Raw genomic sequence first — 19,312 nt, 5'->3', positions numbered from 1 at the left:
TCAAATAAAACAAAAACGGACTAAAATCAATTTCTCAGTGCTGGCATATTTCCTGAATTACAACGATCACACATCAGTTACTGAACAGGCTTATAAATGGGAGCGATGCAATCATATCTCATGATAACTAGATACACCAAATTAATTTTAATTTAATTTATCGATGATAGTCAACCAACTTATAACGTAATTGTTTTGGTCAATTGTCTACTGGTAAAAAAGTGCCCATTTTCATCTACTGGCAAGTGGCAAGATTAGCATTCAGCCAGTAGATAGCCTGAATTTCGAGACCTGTTTTTTTTTCCCCCGCCAAAATATTCAATAAATACCCATACCAGTATCAGTTATTTTTTTTCAACAGAAAGGGAAAGTCCCCAGGAAGTGGACACACCCACTATTTCTCTCCGTGGCCATTTCTTGGTGGTTGTTTTCACATGGTGTATTGTATACTAATTTGTACAGAGCTGTTAAGCAATCACATATAACTGTACGTAATAGACTGAGAAAATAACTACACCTTTGTTTATCTTATTTTCTAAAACTTACCCCTTCCCTTTCCTCATGGCTCCTATGTTATACCTTCTTCTTGTCAGCACAGGGGCCCCCCGTTCCCCTCCCCTCCCTCGACACTGCTACATTCCAATCGATACTGCTGTCTATTGTTACAGTTTAATACCGACGACCACAGTAAACAGTTGATGATTCCACGTTAGCAGCTGAACACACAACTTAGCTATATCTTGTCAATCACTACAGACATAAGCAGGCTGAGAGAGCCAGACATCTACGTAACTCTAACAGTTGCAACCATGTCCTATATATCCATATACGAGGTCTGTACAGTAGCTTTAGTGTACAGTGTGTATTATAGCAGCTACGTCAAAAAATGTAGACCGTTTGTGAAAAGTTCAACTTTATGTTAACCAGACTGAAGTCAGTCAATAATGAATGCTACACTACCAATCATAAAAAGAGAAAAAAAAAGGGGGGGGGGAGAGGAATGAGTCCTCAAATTCTCAAGTAAAGAACATAAACCTAATATTTCTACACCGTAATGCCAAGTGGTCTTTATTTTTTACGTCACGGGGAAGGTCGGACCAAGTGGTACTGTAAATAAATATCCTGTCACAAACTTCTGGGGATAGATATTAGAACACTGTCCTCTGAGAGTGTGCACAACTGAATTATAAAAGACATTACTGTCGCAGAAATCAATAACGCTGATGACGTCGACTGCACTGGGTGGAAGGTAAATACAGTATAAAAGGAAAGATAGCACACCGGGTTATACATTGTAGAACTTTTGTCAAACCAGCTGGTCTAATACCTTTCCAAGAATCTTTCAGGTTATGCCGGCCTACCATACAGGTGTATATGTGTCTATGTACAATGACGGCACACAGTAGCAGAGTAAACATGAGAACATCATAGCACTACCAGTAAAGATACCATTATATGCTAGGCATGGATTCAAACCAATTTCCTATGTTCTCTGAGTAAAATGCGGGTGTCTTCACAAAGACAATGACTTTCCAGTATATAAAGTCCGTTAATACCGTACCTGTAAAAATAAACCCTGATTATAGTTATAATGCAAATTTACTGCGTAGTAAGTCAGCCTGCTTTCCCATAAAGATAGATATAATGGTTATTAGATTAAACTTAAAGGTACCCCCTCTCTCTCTCTCTCTGCACTTGTTTAATGTTTGAGTTAACCCTCGAGAAGGATTCCTTTTCCTTACATTATTATTCGTTTTGCAATAGTACGAAGACCAACACATGGACCCCTATATAACAAAGACTGCCAAGACATTGATTGTATGTACAAATTGCAGACTCTCTGCTCAGCATAAATTTATGCAATTCCAAAAAAAAAAAAATATTGAACTTTTGATGTTGTTTCATGAATATCCATTGTAAACATGCTAAAACACTGTTCTATAAAGCAAACTACAGATCTGGCAATCTACAACGAGTTTGTAAGATTTTGTTAAATTGCTACAATTACGTTCATAAATTAGGCAAATGTTTGGACCACGTAGTACAAGAGGATCAGGCTCTTAGGGAAGCACGCTAGATTCCGAGTATGAAACCAATTCCCAATGACACTGTATCAGTTAGCTGTTTTACTCGCAGTAAAAATTTTTTTTTTAAATTGCATTAATTTATAACTTCACAGATATTTTCGTTTGAATTTTGGGAGTAGAATTTGTTTTAGCAAATTGGAGCCATAATTTTGAGGTGGTCCAGTTAACATTTAAAAGTATAGCGAGATTACACTGTTTTTGTATCAACAGAGCCAGTTAATGGGAGAGGCAAAACAGACCACAACCTTTTTATAGTCGACACATGACTGTAACCGTTGTGACGAAACAACTCCTTCAAATTTCTGACGAAAAATCTGGCTCCTACGTTTGCGAGATAAACTGCGTATATATCAAGGTCCCTTCAAAAGGTTGTCAGTTTATTAGCATACATGTGTTCATAAGGACTATTTAGTAGAACAACTCCGTCAAATTTCTGGCGAAAACTCTGGTTCCTCTGTTTGCGAGATAAACTGTGTATATATCAGGGTCCCTTCAAAAGGTTGTCAGTTTATTAGCATGCATGTGTGTTAATAAGGACTATATAGTAGCTCCAGCATTTACAAAACAACCTTCCTCCTTTTGAAAATAAATAAATAAACATGGTTATAAGATAATTACTTAAACTTCACAAGAAATGTCAGTCAGCGATGTCTTATTTAGACTTGTTGGTCGTCAAGTCATCCATCCATTCTAGTGTGGGAAGGAAAGATTCAAAACCGTGATATGATCTCTAGAAACAGATATTTTAGAATTTTTTCTTTTTAAAGTTGTTTGGTAAAATTGTTTATCTCAGAGCTCTATCATTAATTGTACACACCACCCATGATAATTGATGGGCATCCTTGCTCCTATTTTAAAGTTTTCACTTTTTCTACAAACCTAAAGAATGCAATGTATAACGTTCAATGATATAAGCAGAAATTTCTTAACTTCTTGGCAAATTTAAAGTCAGTCCTCACTTCCGATCATATCTTTTTTTTCTGGTCACTGATAAGGCGCTAAAATTTTCACTGGTAAATAGATAGTGTAACCATTTTATTTAATATCCATCAAATAACCATCAAATAAAAATATTTATAACTATAAATAATGATAACTTTGTCATTTCCAATTTTTTTTTTCTTTTAAGAGCTGTTTGAATCAGATTTTGTTTCCTAATAGAATAGTATTTTATTTAAAACTTTTTAAAAGTTTTAATACAACAAAGGGAGCTCTACAAAAATTGACAGCCCTTGTTAAGATTTTCTCTTTCCTTCCCAATTTTATTTTTTTAAATTTAAAAATGTCAGATTTGATTATATTTTAAATGTTTTCAAAGTATATATTTCAATTTACCATATTGACAGATTCCTTTGTTTATAAACTCAAGGACTCAGATATACTCTTCTGTACTGTAATTTTATTTATTTATTTATTTAACAATTTATTTATTTAACTATTTATTTATTTATTTGGTTATGTTTAGGCACCGTCTACTCAGTATACAGTGTAAACCAACTGAACACAATTCAACTGTACATTAATGTGTGTTAACACAACCCTAAAACATGCTTCAGTGATGTGAGACTACAGCCCATGAGTTCCATGCGGTATCCTGGAAGATATCCAAAGACATGTAGGTCTATTCTTTGTGTGATATATGGTTTATATTGACTTGTTCAGAACTAATAGATCCCAATTTCAGTGTCCAACTTTCTTAAATTTTCTTCCCAACAATTTTACCAAGTATTACTCAAAATAAGATCACAATTGACCTGACTAAGAAAACCCTGTTCAGGAATAATTTTGTAAGGATTAATTTTATTTATTTACTTATTTATTTGGTTATGTTTAGGCACCATCTACTCAGTCTACAGTGTAAAACAACTGAACACAATTAAACTGTACATTAATGTGTGTTAACACAACCCTAAAACATGCTTCAATAATGTGAGACTACAGCCCATGAGTTCCATTTGGTATTCTTGAAGAAATATATCCAAAGACCCCTAGGTCTATTCTTTGTGTGATATATGGTTTATATTGACTTGTTCAGAACTAGTAGATCCCAATTCCAGTGTCCAACTTTCTTAAATTTCCTTCCCAACAATTTTAACAAGTATTACTCAAAATAAGATCACAATTGACCTGACTAAGAAAACCCTTTTCAGGATTTATTTTGTAAGGATTATTTTTTTTAACGATACAGCAGGTTAACGAGCAATACCTGTAAAAATGTGCGTTAAATTTTTTTTTCAAATTCAAATTTCAATTCTTGATATATATTTAAATTACCAAGATTATTTATCACACGTGTACAGTTATTTCCATAAAAATCAACAATTTCAAAGAAAAATTATAATATCTTAGTCATGTTTTTACTTATTTTAAATTTTTTATGTGATGATTCAACTGAAGTTTTCCACATTTTTCAGAACATTCCCTGGACCATCACTGTAAGTTCAGCATGTTCTGATGTTTTGATGCTGACATTAATAATATATATATACAAACTAATGTATCCCTTTTTAAGATGATTCTTGGTTTCTTGCCCTACTAGGGAGCTGCTACTTGAGACTACATACCCGGATAAATGTTAAATATATTTCATGTACATTAATTCAGTGTATATGCTTCACAAATATCACACATAATTCAGTCAAGATGTCAATAATTTGTTTTTTTCTTATTTTTATTCATTTCCATTATGCCATAATTCTAACATGTATGTATTAACTACAGTATAAACCCTATTATCCCATTAACCTTGTAGAGTAGCCTGCCTAGGTTCATAGCTTGGACTAAATTCTCAATTTTGTTGTTCCATCTTTCAACGGAGAGGAAAGACAATTTTTTTTTCCATTCGTAGAGGAGGGAGTTGAACAATTGGAGAAGTTCACTTCTACAAGAGTTTATAACCAAGTACTGTAAAAAATTCAACAGAATATTTATTGTCTATATCCTAATGCAAGTTTAATAATTAAATGTCTGCACACAACCTAACAGCATTACAATTATTTATTCTTTTTCATAACCAAAAAGAGTCCTGAATGAATTTTTTTTGACAGAGCGGTTTTACTGTTGAAATGCTTCCAAGTTCTCTGGATCTCTTATAATTTTTATATATTTACCACAGAATTATGAAATATTTTGTACACAATGTTCCACTTCACAAAGAGAGGTCGGTTCGGGTGAGGTGGTGTGGGGTGAGGTGGAGAGGTTCCCCATCACTCTGCCAGCTTGTATATTACTGTAAAGCTCTGACTTACTAATGCATTGTTCAAGAATAATCAACTTCTTCGAGTTTAACCCTTTTTCACTTTCTTCATGTTTAAGAAACTATAAATAGAACTTTCCAGTTTTGAATTATCGGACAATATTTTATAAAAAAAACTATTAACACTTTTGCGAGTTCTGAAAGACGAAAAACTTAGACGATTTATCTCCAGAATTTTTATTTAACTTGTTGGACGAGAAGTAAAAATTCTCACATGTAATTTATTTCACTGATTGATAACAAATATATATGCAAAAATGATTGATTCATTTTACTGTTACTTGCAAAGTTGTATGTTAAAGAAACATCGATTTAGACAGATAACGAATGTCATATTTGCTTGTTTTTTTTTTTCATTTTTCTAAATTGTAATGAACTGTTCATCAAGACCTTTAAACAATGATGATTATTTCTTCTTCATTTTTGGGTTTTATCCTTTTTTCAGTTTCTTAAACTAACATTCTTTATATCTGGCTTTGGCTTATAATGAATGTTCTGCACTGCAGTTTGGAACAATCTGGTATCGAATGATACAACCAGCAAAATGTACAAACATATCATAGCATTTCATATTTTGCAATATGATGCTGTTCCAGTGAAATAGCTACCTAGTCTTGTATGTAAGGATTGAACGAGGCTCCTCATACAGTGAAATAAAATATTGTTCTCAATTCATTTGATACAGTTAAGAAAAACAACCAATGCAAAACGGTAAAACATAAGTGATCCGCATATAACATTTCCACTTTAATACTACCAGTGCTATAAATATAGATTTCATGTTTAACTTGGTTGGGTTAAATTAAATTTATCGTTATTGTTTTTTTCTTTCAGATTTATAAGTCAACTTGTAAATAATTTATAGAATGCCAAAATGAAAATTTTGTGTCCAATCCAAAGTAAATCTTAGGGTGACAAATCGGCATAGCTACGATGACCTCCCCCGACCCCCCCCCCCCCTTACCCTTTCCCACCTTGTAAATTATCTTGGTATACGCTTTGCATAAATATACCACAAAATCATTCTGTGCATGGAATATGTTGCATACGTCTTAGCATTTGTAGATCAACTATGACCATTTTGTATTGTAAATTTGCTCTAGGCAACCCTGACAAATCTTGGTAAACTGCCTAGTCCTACATTTGACACTACGTGTAAATACATAGTAACCTGCCAGCCTGCACATAACCTACTTCATGAAATATAATTTTGTATTGTTTTTTTCCTTTTTTTATCTCTTTCGGACTAGACTTAAAACCCAACAAAAATATTACTTTACGTGTTACGCATAACCCCTAAAATTTGCTTAAGTCTGTGTGTGAGCCCTCGGCCTACAGTTAATCTGTTCGTCCTCCAGTTAGGCTATTTATGATAGATCTAGGCCTACATAATTAGGCTATAGCTAAATGTGTCCGCTAACTCGGTATTTACAACTAGACGCACAAATCCCCTCCTAATGAAAACAAACATGAATTTTCGCTGCAAAAAATATCATTAACTGTAGTTTACATACGCCCTATATGAAGCAAACACAAGACCGAAAGGAAACAGGAAAAATGTAAAAACAATATCGACCTTGAACTTGGGTAGCACAGACCTACGGTAACTGTGCTAGACTTACAACAATCCCAAAGGGCAAGCACACACATTAATGCTATACTATTAGTGGTACTAGTTAGGCTTTGCCTCCGACTTAGCAAAGTGAAAAAACAACGAACAGGGCTTACGTATGGTGATCATTACGAGCTTACCTGAAAAAGCGAAGCAATGAAGAACGTTATTCCTCCACTAACGAAACAATCTGATGTTGCATGGAGAAATTCTTAACGGTAACTGAAAATTCAGTGCAAAAGTATGGCAGTTTTGCAGTGAAAATGTCAAACGCACTGTGCTTGAACTTGTGTGAACTTGGCCCATCTACTCCCGCGGTCATTCACCAGGAGTTTACCACTGGGAACACTGTACTTTACCAATCTCCTGCTCTGCAGGCGAAAAAAGCTGTTTTTGTGAAACGGCCTGACGTAGCGCTTAAAATCTTGTAAGTGAACACCTTGACGACCATAGAAGCTGGGAGTAAAATGACATTCCATACGCATTTGTTGTGATCTATACACAGAGCAATGACATTTTGGCCATGAAGAAAGAAACTAGGTTATAAATACACAACCTGATTAAATGGTCGCGGACACACATACATCCATATCCCTGTAACTGATTCGCCACGCCTACGCACTCGTCCTCGAAAATATAAGACAATATGATTGGTCAGAAGGATATCAATATGCAATAGCTTTATTGTTCTGAATCCTGCATACATCGGCTAGGCCGTAGGTGTGCAAATAATATCAGTAATTTTGACAGAATGTAAACATGTTTTTGTCACAACCTAAGGGTATGTGTAACACGTACCGTTAAGGAAAGCCATTTGGAGGTGAATACCCGATTTGCGTTTCCTACAGAAAGAGTTTTCCGATCAAAAAGTAAGTGATGTATATAAATGAAAGAAAGTAGAAGGGACACATCCGTATGAAAGTATTGAGACAATCAGCAGGGCTTATTGGCTTTTGCGAAGTACGGCGATACAGGAAAATGGTCATAGCCATCGAACTCCGTATAACCAAGGGAAAGTTTAATAATTGGAAGTGTCGATGCGTTGAGGATAACACAAAATGCGAGCAGGTATTTACTAAAGTATTTCCGAGAGGGAACGCTGCAGAATGACTTCAACGGAGTATTAGAGCAGTTTTTGCGTTTAATGTGGTCAATGTGGGATAATTATCGATAGAAAATTCCCGTAACGACGTAGCTCATCAACTTCACTCCGGATTAAATGTCACTTTATATAATGATGAATGTAATAATATAAAAATAAATTTAATTGCTTGATAGTATTTCCGAATCTATTTTGTATACGTGTATGTGAGACCTATAACAAAATGTTAGGAATAAAATGCCGGCCTCAGTATTAATCAATTCGGTCTTGAAAGATGTCTATTCCGTTTTTTGCAATAATTGGTTCCATTCGTGAAGAAGGAAAAGACAATAATTAAGGTGCCTGAAAACACATTCTCTTACCGTACTCCACGAAAATAGCATCAGAAACAACCAGGAATAAGCCGTAAGGTATTCACATGACAGAACAAAACATGACATTGAATTTGAGGGACACACAATTTGTTGTCTTGGACTAAACGGTTAATAAGTTATCGCCAAATTATTATGTTTATATGAGACCTTAGTCTGAGTGACGTCAGTAAGTATAGAAAGCTACTGCGTTAAAATATATCAGGCAATTGCAGCGTCCACAGCCAATGGCCACACTCCGCGGAGGTGTTTGAATTATGATCAAATGTATACTATCAAATGTATATCATTTAGCATAGGCTATAGTCAGTTCAGGGAAGGGGGGGGGGGGGCAGGCTAGTCCAATACCAGGCCATTCCAGTTCAAATGAACCGAAAACGAGGTGCTATTAAAACTTCGCAAAAATTTCACAATTACTTAAAATGAAGTTGAATAAAGACTGGTGATGCAACATTGATCATTATCTCTGATAAAAGCTAGAAAACCACACACGCACACGCACAAACTCACATATACAACATACACACCACACATACACGCAGACGTAGGCATACTTCTTCAGTCGCATTTTGAGCAGAATTGGGGATAGCTCGAACACTTTTTTTCAGGTCCTTTCCCTTTGTAAAGAAAAACATTTGGATGGACTTTTTCTTGACTGATTTGCGCTCCAGCTTGATGATATTAACTGTTGTTACACAGAAGACACCAATTACCTTATCAACATCTTCTGCTACCGTACATGATACGTAAAATATTACATTTTCAATTGCAATATGCATGAACGGCAGACCATCATTTGTCTCCCCCACTAGAAGTAGAACACTTTATTCTACAAATGAGATACCATGGTCATTATCGTTGTATATAGTTTTTCAAGAATTCTTTTTTTTCCACTTAATTTGTATTTCTAACGAATTTCTGATTGATTAACTTAAATATTTTGATAAACAGTATTTTCCTTTTCAAGTAAAAGAAAACATCACTGACTTTTGTTTCTAAACATGAAAGTCTCCAATGGCAAGTTTGTGTGTCAAATATATGTTTAAAAGCCAACGAATGAGATGGACAAATAAGAGCTACAGTTTTCAAGTTGGCCGGTATTATTTCATGATTATGCCCATAAGCCCTGCATGTATGTAGTATGACCACTGACATAGTTAGGCAGGGAGATGCATGGAGCGGGTAGTATGAGGGGGGGGGGGCGGTTAGGGTATGAGGTAGCAAATACTTGTTAAGGACATTATAGAGAGCTCAGTGTAACTAGAGTTTGTAGTAATGTGGATTATATATCTATTTCATCCTTTTAATACTGTGCGCGTCTAAGATATACGCAAGGAGATGATTTAGGGGGCGCTGTGAATAATAAGCCCATAAAAGAGCTTCTTTGAGACAGGGACAAATTCAGACTACACTTCACGTAAAAGGTGATAAGCTATTTGGTTGTTTTGACGCAACAACGGCACGATTCAAACTTAACAGTTCGTAACTAAGTTTTTTTTTCCTGTAAAATCAGAACAATACAGGAGACAATATACTGAAGCAAAGACAGATGTTGCATACTAAATATCCCAACGATTAATAATAAACTAATATAAAAATTAATATAATAAAACAAGAAAATATATGTGAATATGTCATATGTTAGTGTCATTTTGGGAAAAGAGAGTGAATCACTGTTAAATAACACCAGTCACCGTTAATAGTTTGCTAATCGTGAAGCTTCTTATTGCGGGACAATGATTAAAATAAAACATCATTATTTCACAGAGATATCAGTTTGGTCATCTGTGCACGCCTTTATATGAATATGCATATCCCTAAATCTGCAAGCATGCAATCATTGGATAATCCATAATGGCATGGAGATCGTAATATACCTGACAAAGGCACGTTACATTGAAGTCTACAGAACAGATGCTGATTAAACGGTCACTTATCAATGGATTAATTCAATGGACACAACCTGATTTCCTCGGCCTTTAATTTTCATAACGAGGCTTTGAACTTTACCGTCTCCCTGTCTCACCTTTTTGACCGCTCTATGTCGGTATAAAACTTAGGCTTGAGGAACATGTGTTAGGCTGTGTGTCAATAACCTCGGACGACTGGACAGTACTTAGGTTAAAATAAGGGGCAGTATATGGGAATGACGAGTAGCTCGTTGAATCGGAGGTATTACTCGTGCCGGGCTTGTGAACAAATACTTGTATATATATATATATATATATATATATATATATATATATATATATATATATATATATATATATATATATATATATATATATATATATATATATATATATATATATATATATATAGATAGATAGATATATATATATATATATATATATATATATATATATATATATATATATATATATATATATATAAATATATATATATATATATATAAATATATATATATATGAATATATATATATATATATATTCGGAGGAGAATTCGGAAGAGGGGTTAAGGGAAGGATACAGGCCAGGGGTTTTCAATTAATAATCTACGCGAAAGCCAGATAGTAACATTGGTTGGGCCAAATGCCAAGTTAGAACCAAAATCTTACTCATTTTAGATTCAGAAACGTACATGGCCCGCCGGTATAGGTGGACAATCCTAAGGCTTAAACCTGGTCTCGAATACCGTAATATATTATTATTATTATTATTATTATTATTATTATTATTATTATTATTATTATTATTATTATTATTATTATTATTATTATTATTATTATTATTATTATTATTATTATTATTATTATTATTATTATTATTATTATTATTATTATTATTAGTATTATTAGTAGTATTATTATTATTTTTATTATTATTATTATTATTATCATCATCATTATTATTATTATTATTATTTTGCTGGCCAGATTCAAATCTTTCGTAGGCCCTGATTATATGTACAAGCCACATGTTGAGAACCCCTGTGTTTTATATATTAAAGGGAAGGTATGAAAAGAGTTGTTTGATGATTAATAGTTGAATGCGACCAGCTTGTTTAGTTTAATCGTCATTCATCTGGAACACAGCCTCCTACTTTAAATAAATGCTTATCGATTGATTGACCTTGCATGGTTTGTCCGATGCGGGTTAAGTTGGCCTGGCATCTAAAGTGCAAAGGTAAAATCTTTGATTATTGATATGATCTACGATTACGATTACTTGAACGAGGGGGGTAAGGGTCTTTTATTGACAAAAGATCTGACCTTTAAACAGCTTTTGCCCTCTACTGGTTTTTGCTCAAATCAAATATCAACTATTATGATCAAAATAACAACAATTAAAATGTGTTATGCACCAACACTGACCCATATAGAGTGAAGTTTATTTAAAGAGCTACAAATAGGGTTAAACAAAAACACACTATTGGCAAATTTGAAGAATTGACTAGTAGGTTATCATATATATAACCCCGATGAGCTTTAAAAAAAAAATGGGATATCTGGCTTTGTTATGTTGTATTATTTAAAGGATAATTTTTTAATACAATAGCCCTGATATGTTAAAGATCAATTCAATCTTCAGCATACTCTTAGTTCGTGTTATATGTAAATACAGTGTAATTACCCTGGAAGCACAGGGAAAGTGGAAAGGGAAGGGTGGAAGGGTTCCCAATGTCATGGGATCGTTTGCTATATGCCAGCCAGTTCAGGACACGACCATTCGGTTAACTTCAGGGCTGAGGAACACACACAATTCTCTGTTCTGGAGTTTTCAACTCTTTGCAACTTCAATATATATATTTATATATATATATATATATATATATATATATATATATATATATATATATATATATATATATATATATATATATATATATATACATACAGTTACGTCTTTGCTCGGATACGTCTTTTGCGTTCACTCTCTGAATCATACACAAACCCGCTAATCAGATATTTTTACCGACTTTTTCATGTTTTCTTGATTTGAAACTTGCATAGTCAGTGAAGCTAATGGACTGTACGTTAATGAAATGATATAGTCTCAGCTTGCGAGTTTTACCAAAATCAACGCAATAGGGTTTTTGGTTTAATGACTGTTTTGTGCCATTATTACAAAACATGAAACATATCCAACAATATCTTACATAAATTTATTTATAATACAGTTTGTAACGCGAGTTGGAATATGGTGGCAGCGTGGTACATGACGTCACACTTTGCAAACTGTTGCCACAATTAGAAAGAAATTAAGACACACGGGAAATATTCTCATTGCTGTACTTGAGAAAGCCCATATCCTTGTTTAATTCAAAATTGGTGTTTGCCTGAATTTTCGATTCTCTTTTATTTTTTTTTTTACAAGATGGCTGATACAGGGGGAGAGGAACACATTGGCTGGTCTGTGAGGTCATCATGCTCTTCAAAGTCTACAGTGTCCTATTTATTTCCTATTGATTTTCCTTTGAAGTGTGATATGCACTTGTCTTATAAAGACAACATTGTCAGTGAGGGATGGGCTCAGCTGGACAGAGCCCCGAATTGATAAACCTGTAAGATATTAGCCTGATTTTCATCCTATGTGCAAAACGCCGGGTGACTTTTCTCAATGGTAAGTAAACTAGTGGCCCCGAATTTAAGATTGCTAAACAAACTATAAAGGATACGACTTATTGAACCAAACATTTATGAATGGTCAGCGTTTTTTCTTCCTTTTTTCCCATTTTTCCCTCTCCAAATTTATACCCAGAAATTGAGGAGGTTTAGAGTATGATAAGTCAGTGAGGGAAATGTTTTTAAGGTGTTAAGTTGTGTGAGCATGCGTGGCCAATTTGTTACTTGTTATCACATTCAAGAAGAACATGAATATTCATCACTACATCATAAGGGCCCACCCAGTTCCTAGTTGGGACAATTTTTGTCCATACTGTATAGTGTCATATCCCGCTTCAGAGCACTCGTATTGTCAGTACGAACAGTATGAATATCATGTTTCATATCAGATCAAGGTTAGGAACTGTTTGTACTGTCAATACCAGTGCTTTGAGAGCATGATATTGGAGCACAGTTTAGAGAGCTATTGGCAATAGGAAATTGTCCCAACTGGCTGTAAGGGCAGCATGAATTATATTGTACAACAGTACTAAAACAGCGAATTCTTGCGTTTGTTAGCTAATGTTCGTTCCAAAAATACCGAGTATGTAGGCCTAAACTTTAAATACGTTTGATCAAACTCGGATATTCACCCCCATAGACCCTCATCATCATAACATGAAGACAATCGAGAATACTCGTATGCAAATATAGGATATCGAAAATATAGGATATCGAAAATATAGGATATCGAAAATATAGGATATCGAAAATATAGGATATCGAAAATATAGGATATCGAAAATAAAGGATATCGAAAATATAGGATATCGAAAATAGAGGAACTCGAAAATATAGGATATCGAAAACATAGGACATCAAAAACATAGGACATCGAAAATATAGGATATCGAAAATATAGGATATCGAAAATATAGGATATCGAAAATAGAGGAACTCGAAAATATAGGATATCGAAAATATGGGATATCAAAAACATAGGACATCGAAAATATAGGATATCGAAAATATAGGATATCGAAAATATAGGATATCGAAAATAAAGGATATCGAAAATTAAGGATATCGAAAATATAGGATATCGAAAACATAGGATATCAAAAACATAGGATATGGAAAATATAGGATATCGAAAATATAGGATATCGAAAATATAGGATATCGAAAATATAGGATATCGAAAATATAGGATATCGAAAATAAAGGATATCGAAAATATAGGATATCGAAAATATAGGATATCAAAAAACATAGGACATCGAAAATATAGGATATCGAAAATATAGGATATCGAAAATAAAGGATATCGAAAATATAGGATATCGAAAATAGAGGAACTCGAAAATATAGGATATCGAAAATATAGGATATCAAAAATATAGGATATCGAAAATATAGGATATCGAAAATATAGGATATCGAAAATATAGGATATCGAAAATAGAGGATATCGAAAATAGAGGAACTCGAAAATATAGGATATCGAAAATATAGGATATCAAAAAACATAGGACATCGAAAATATAGGATATCGAAAATATAGGATATCGAAAATAAAGGATATCGAAAATATAGGATATCGAAAATAGAGGAACTCGAAAATATAGGATATCGAAAATATAGGATATCAAAAATATAGGATATCGAAAATATAGGATATCGAAAATATAGGATATCGAAAATATAGGATATCGAAAATAGAGGATATCGAAAATAGAGGAACTCGAAAATATAGGATATCGAAAATATAGGATATCAAAAAACATAGGACATCGAAAATATAGGATATCGAAAATATAGGATATCGAAAATAAAGGATATCGAAAATATAGGATATCGAAAATATAGGATATCGAAAATATGGGATATCAAAAACATAGGACATCGAAAATATAGGATATCGAAAATATAGGATATCGAAAATAAAGGATATCGAAAATATAGGATATCGAAAATATAGGATATCGAAAATATAGGATATCGAAAATAATATCGAAAATAATATCGAAAATATAGGATATCAAAAATAGAGGAACTCGAAAATATAGGATATCGAAAATATAGGATATCAAAATATGTCTTTGTTTTAAAGAGAACTTAATGAACGTTGACTTACCTCAGTAAGGCACTGAATTGTGATGAGAGTTTTAAATATCGCACTTTTTGAACACATAACGAGAAAAACAAAAAATGTTAAAAAAGAGCACAATTTCTATAGATACTGCAATATTACAGAACGTGCGATCCATGAACAAACGTACGAGAGATGTACGATAAATGTTTGGAAATACATAAATTGAAATTTATATATGATTTTTGACGAAATGCGAGTGCACTTAATTTAATTGCTCATGATAATTATTACCAAAATGCATTACTTACAATCTCTTCTGCATTACAATATATGTTTCCGATGTTGTTGTTCTTGTATTAAATCGCCTTTCGCTTCTGCGGGCATCAGTGCCCTGGTACAACCAAGTGTTTGCCGGTTGAAGTCTAATCTCGAAGCAATCTTGCGACCACCAGAAATCAATATTGTTTTAAGGAAATTGCGCCGAATATTAAGCAATACCGACCAGTGCTGGATATTTGTTGTAGTTGACCAACCACTTGACCAATGGACCGAAGCTTGCAAATTGGTCAGTTTTGTGTTTCGTTCACTCTTATAGACCTCGTATCAGTAAGGTTGATCATAATCTCATATTAATATATATATATATATATATATATATATATATATATATATAATATAATATATATATATATATATACATACAAATGCGGCAACAACAGGGGAGGGGGGGGGGGGCGTCATCTATGATTTGTAATGTTATTTCACAGCCTGTACGACGATTGTGTGACTTACAACACCATCAAACTATGCCGTACCCACGGCAATATATTTTAACCTTCGGAATGTCTCGATAACAAATATTTGCTGAACTAAATATTAGGAGATATCTAGATTGGTCACTTCATGCCCAAGTTACCTGGCTTTATCGACGTTGTGCCAGCGCACACCATCTCAATCAATTCTACGAGGCAGTATATCGACGGTTCAATCTACCCTCGCTGCACCGCGGACTCAAAGCCAAAATATAATTCACAGCTGACCTAATTCGTTGATTAGATTTACTCAACAATCCCACACCGTCGGTTTTTTTTTCTATGTCCGCCCGTGAACCCAGTACTCTGTGTCAAGGTTAAAAAAAAAAAAAGATTTAAAAAAAAAGAACCCATCGAGTGACGTCATAAACTTGATTTCAGCCGCTTTGAACTTCGGGAGCAAGAGGCTGGCTGGATAATTTTCACCGGGTGAGAAGTGCATTATGAAAGAACGGGGAGGCCGGGAGAAGTGTGAAAAGCATATACAGTAGTACCGAGTACGACAGCGTAAAACGAGTCCAAGGTCGGCTTGGTATTGAGCAACCCATTGAGAAACCCAGGCTCTCTCTCTCTCTCGAAGCTATATTTGACGTTATGACTTTGAAACAGTAACAATTTTACACACATCATTGGATGCGACTCAACTTTACTGAGCATAAATGTTATAGCAGAACCATTTAGAGGCTGTTAACTCAACAGGGAGATGTCAACCGTTAATCTATAAATGTAGAACACGTTTCTGTCCATCTTTTATATATATTTATATTTATAGGCCTCTGTTTTATTTTGCAGAATTTTTAGTCTTGATATATCATAGTCCAGGGTGGGGTCGGGGGGGGGGGGAGAAGAATGATTTGAGAGCGAGTGACGTTTTCTATAGCTGTTTCGTTTATCAAGATATTTATTTTATATTTATATATATTTATATTTTAAACTATGCTGTGTCTCTGTTATGCTCATCTAAGGCAAATCTCTTCCCTCTTATTATTATTATTTTTTCCTTCTTGGACTATAACAAATTAAGACGAACAACCTGTCGTCCAATCAAATAGTATGTTTTATACAATCAGGTTTACAGCCTAGCACGCATGCGCATATACCATTGTCATATTTAATTTGACCTGAACTTGATGAAAGCATGTACCACAACAAATTTTCATAGTCAGTGCAGTCTATTTCCCCGCACAAGCAGCTAACTGTATTGAGAGTAAGCATTAGAAATACTAAGGTACATATCAGCTTCCTCCACACTTGTTCAAAGGATTTTAAAAGTTGAGTGCAAATTCTAACCCCTCCCCTTCACTCCGCTTAAAAAAAGAAAACCCGTTAGGTAGGGCATGAACCTTATCGGAGATTTTATAAAGGAGGGGTGTTGTCCTAGCTTTGTTGAAGTGGAATCAGGCTCCCATGTTGGGTGTGGGTGAGGGGGGAGTGGGGGTCTGGTGGTCGTCAGGATGTCCTGGGTACTGAGGAGTGGTCTCACTCTTCCCCGACTGAATGTAAAATCCCTCTGAACTGAACGTCCCCCCGCCACCTCCCAGACTAACGATGGAGGTGGGGTACGTACCTTGATCCCTTGAGCACACCACTGCACTTGTTATAGTAATACTAAAACAGCAGGAAATAGTAGGATAATAACTGGCCTTTTCTTCTACTTGGAGGTAAAAAAAGATTGTAATCTACTTGCAACTGCCTCAAATACAAATATGATTCTTATATTTAGAACATGACATCAGTGATATGTATCTGTGACGTGCAAATTTATATATAGAATGACCTAGTTTCAAGCCCCAAAAGTATTGTTAAAGGTTATATTAGCTTTTATACTTGGAATAGGTATAATCTAGAGTAAGGCAAATATGTCACCAGAAACAGAACTAGTATTGTTCGATACAGGTGACAAACGCCTACAGTGAAATTACGACCTTCCTTACCGGTTTCGAACCTCTGGACATACAATCAGCGTCCATAGCCTAGTGGTTAGGGTGTCCGCATATAAAGCGGGAGGCCCGGGTTCGAAACCCGGTGGAGGCTGGAAGTTTTTTCACTGTTCTAAATTTTCAACTAATTACGTTTACAATTACATATATATATATATATATAGATATATATATATATATATATATATATATAAATGATTTTCGAGTTGGATAGCATCATGTTTGATCTCTAGAGTAGGGCAAAATATGTCACCAAAAACAGAACTAGTATTGTTCGATATAGGTGACAAACGCCTACAGTGGAATTACGATCTTCCTTACCGGTTTCGAACCTCTGGACATACAATCAGCGTCCATAGCCTAGTGGTTAGGGTGTCCGCGTACAGAGCGGGAGGCCCGTGGTTCGAATCCCGGTGGAGGCTGAAAGTTTTTTCACTGTTCTTGATTTTCCAACTCATTACGATTTTCATTTATATATATATATATATATATATATATATATATATATATATATGCATACATACGGAGTTTACATCTTAATACGTCGTATTTGTAAAATAAAGCAAAAGTAACTTACGTCACTTCCGGCCACTGGTTCTCTATGATAATCGCCAAATCCTCAATGTTATTTTCTTGGTTTCATCCGAGGTGTTGCAACATTATTGGTTTTTCACTGAGTGCGTGCATATTTTGCATGGATGAGTTTACTCGCGGTGTACGATTCAATACGTCACAATGATGTCTCTGTGCGAAAATACACCGAACGAGAATCTATAGTCGGGCTCATTCAGGGGGGGCGGACTAGAGCTTCACAAGGGGCGGATCTTGGCGCACCGCCCCTTCAGGGCTTCATCTTCGACTCGAGGTATACGAGAGAAAGCTGAAGACTTTGTAAGCATGAAATTGATCTGTAAGATTTCCATTATAAGGTACTTTCCTATTGGCACCTTTACACGTTGATATTGGCATGAAAATTGTAAGGTCCAGACCTGAAGAGAAATTGGGGGTGGGGGAGGGGGAGGGACGGGTCAGGGAAGGCTAGAGACACGGGGACAACCGGGGTTCGCACGGTAAAATGAGGGTTGAAAAAAATAATGTCTTCTCATTCTCACAAATACATATATATACTTGAAGTAAACATGAAGCCTTCAAAATGGAGACTCGACCTTACTCCCGTAGCCAATGGCAACCTGCCGGGATAAACACTTTTGAGCATCGAAAACTCCTTAAATAGTTACCCCGCTCTTTTCGTTTGTTTCATTGAAAGTATTTAAGAAGGTGTCTTAGACTCAATAATTGTATAGGTCGAGTGATACCTGCTATAAGATTTGATAAACCAATCGACTAAATGCGATATATAAATCTCCGTATAGTACCATGTAGTGTACACTGCTTGTAAATATTTTACATTACTTTCCTCTCCCCCCCACCCCCCCCCCCTGTTGGTTTCATTCTTTATTCTCTCCATCCCT

The 19,312-nt window shown here is 34.7% G+C and overlaps 2 protein-coding genes and 1 non-coding gene across 11 annotated transcripts in view; 1 reads left to right on the top strand and 2 right to left on the bottom strand.

Moving 5' to 3' along the window:
- Nucleotides 1-7,568, bottom strand: part of LOC139963675 (nuclear receptor subfamily 6 group A member 1-like) — a 34,361-nt gene extending 26,793 nt beyond the window's left edge. Inside the window, exon 1 of the mRNA XM_071964706.1 lies at nucleotides 7,096-7,568. The gene's annotated coding sequence lies outside the window, so the exon portion shown is untranslated. The remainder of the gene's footprint in view (nucleotides 1-7,095) is intronic.
- Nucleotides 1-19,312, bottom strand: part of LOC139963680 (uncharacterized) — a 242,444-nt gene that overhangs the window by 65,266 nt on the left and 157,866 nt on the right. Inside the window, exon 8 of one of the 9 annotated variants that reach the window (XM_071964719.1) lies at nucleotides 18,366-18,584. The exons of 7 other annotated variants lie outside the window; for them this stretch is intronic. The gene's annotated coding sequence lies outside the window, so the exon portion shown is untranslated. Of the gene's footprint in view, nucleotides 1-18,365; nucleotides 18,585-19,312 lie in introns of those variants that run through there. One more of the 9 variants, XM_071964717.1, reaches the window with a different exon arrangement.
- Nucleotides 17,863-17,934, top strand: Trnay-aua (transfer RNA tyrosine (anticodon AUA)). Its single transcript has one exon. It is a non-coding gene; the product is annotated as a tRNA-Tyr (tRNA).

The sequence above is a fragment of the Apostichopus japonicus genome, chromosome 22, assembly GCF_037975245.1.
Source record: "Apostichopus japonicus isolate 1M-3 chromosome 22, ASM3797524v1, whole genome shotgun sequence".
Lineage (NCBI taxonomy): Eukaryota > Metazoa > Echinodermata > Holothuroidea > Aspidochirotida > Stichopodidae > Apostichopus > Apostichopus japonicus.
The sequence above is the reverse complement of the archived record's forward strand: the minus strand, read 5'-3'. Positions and strand labels throughout refer to the sequence as shown.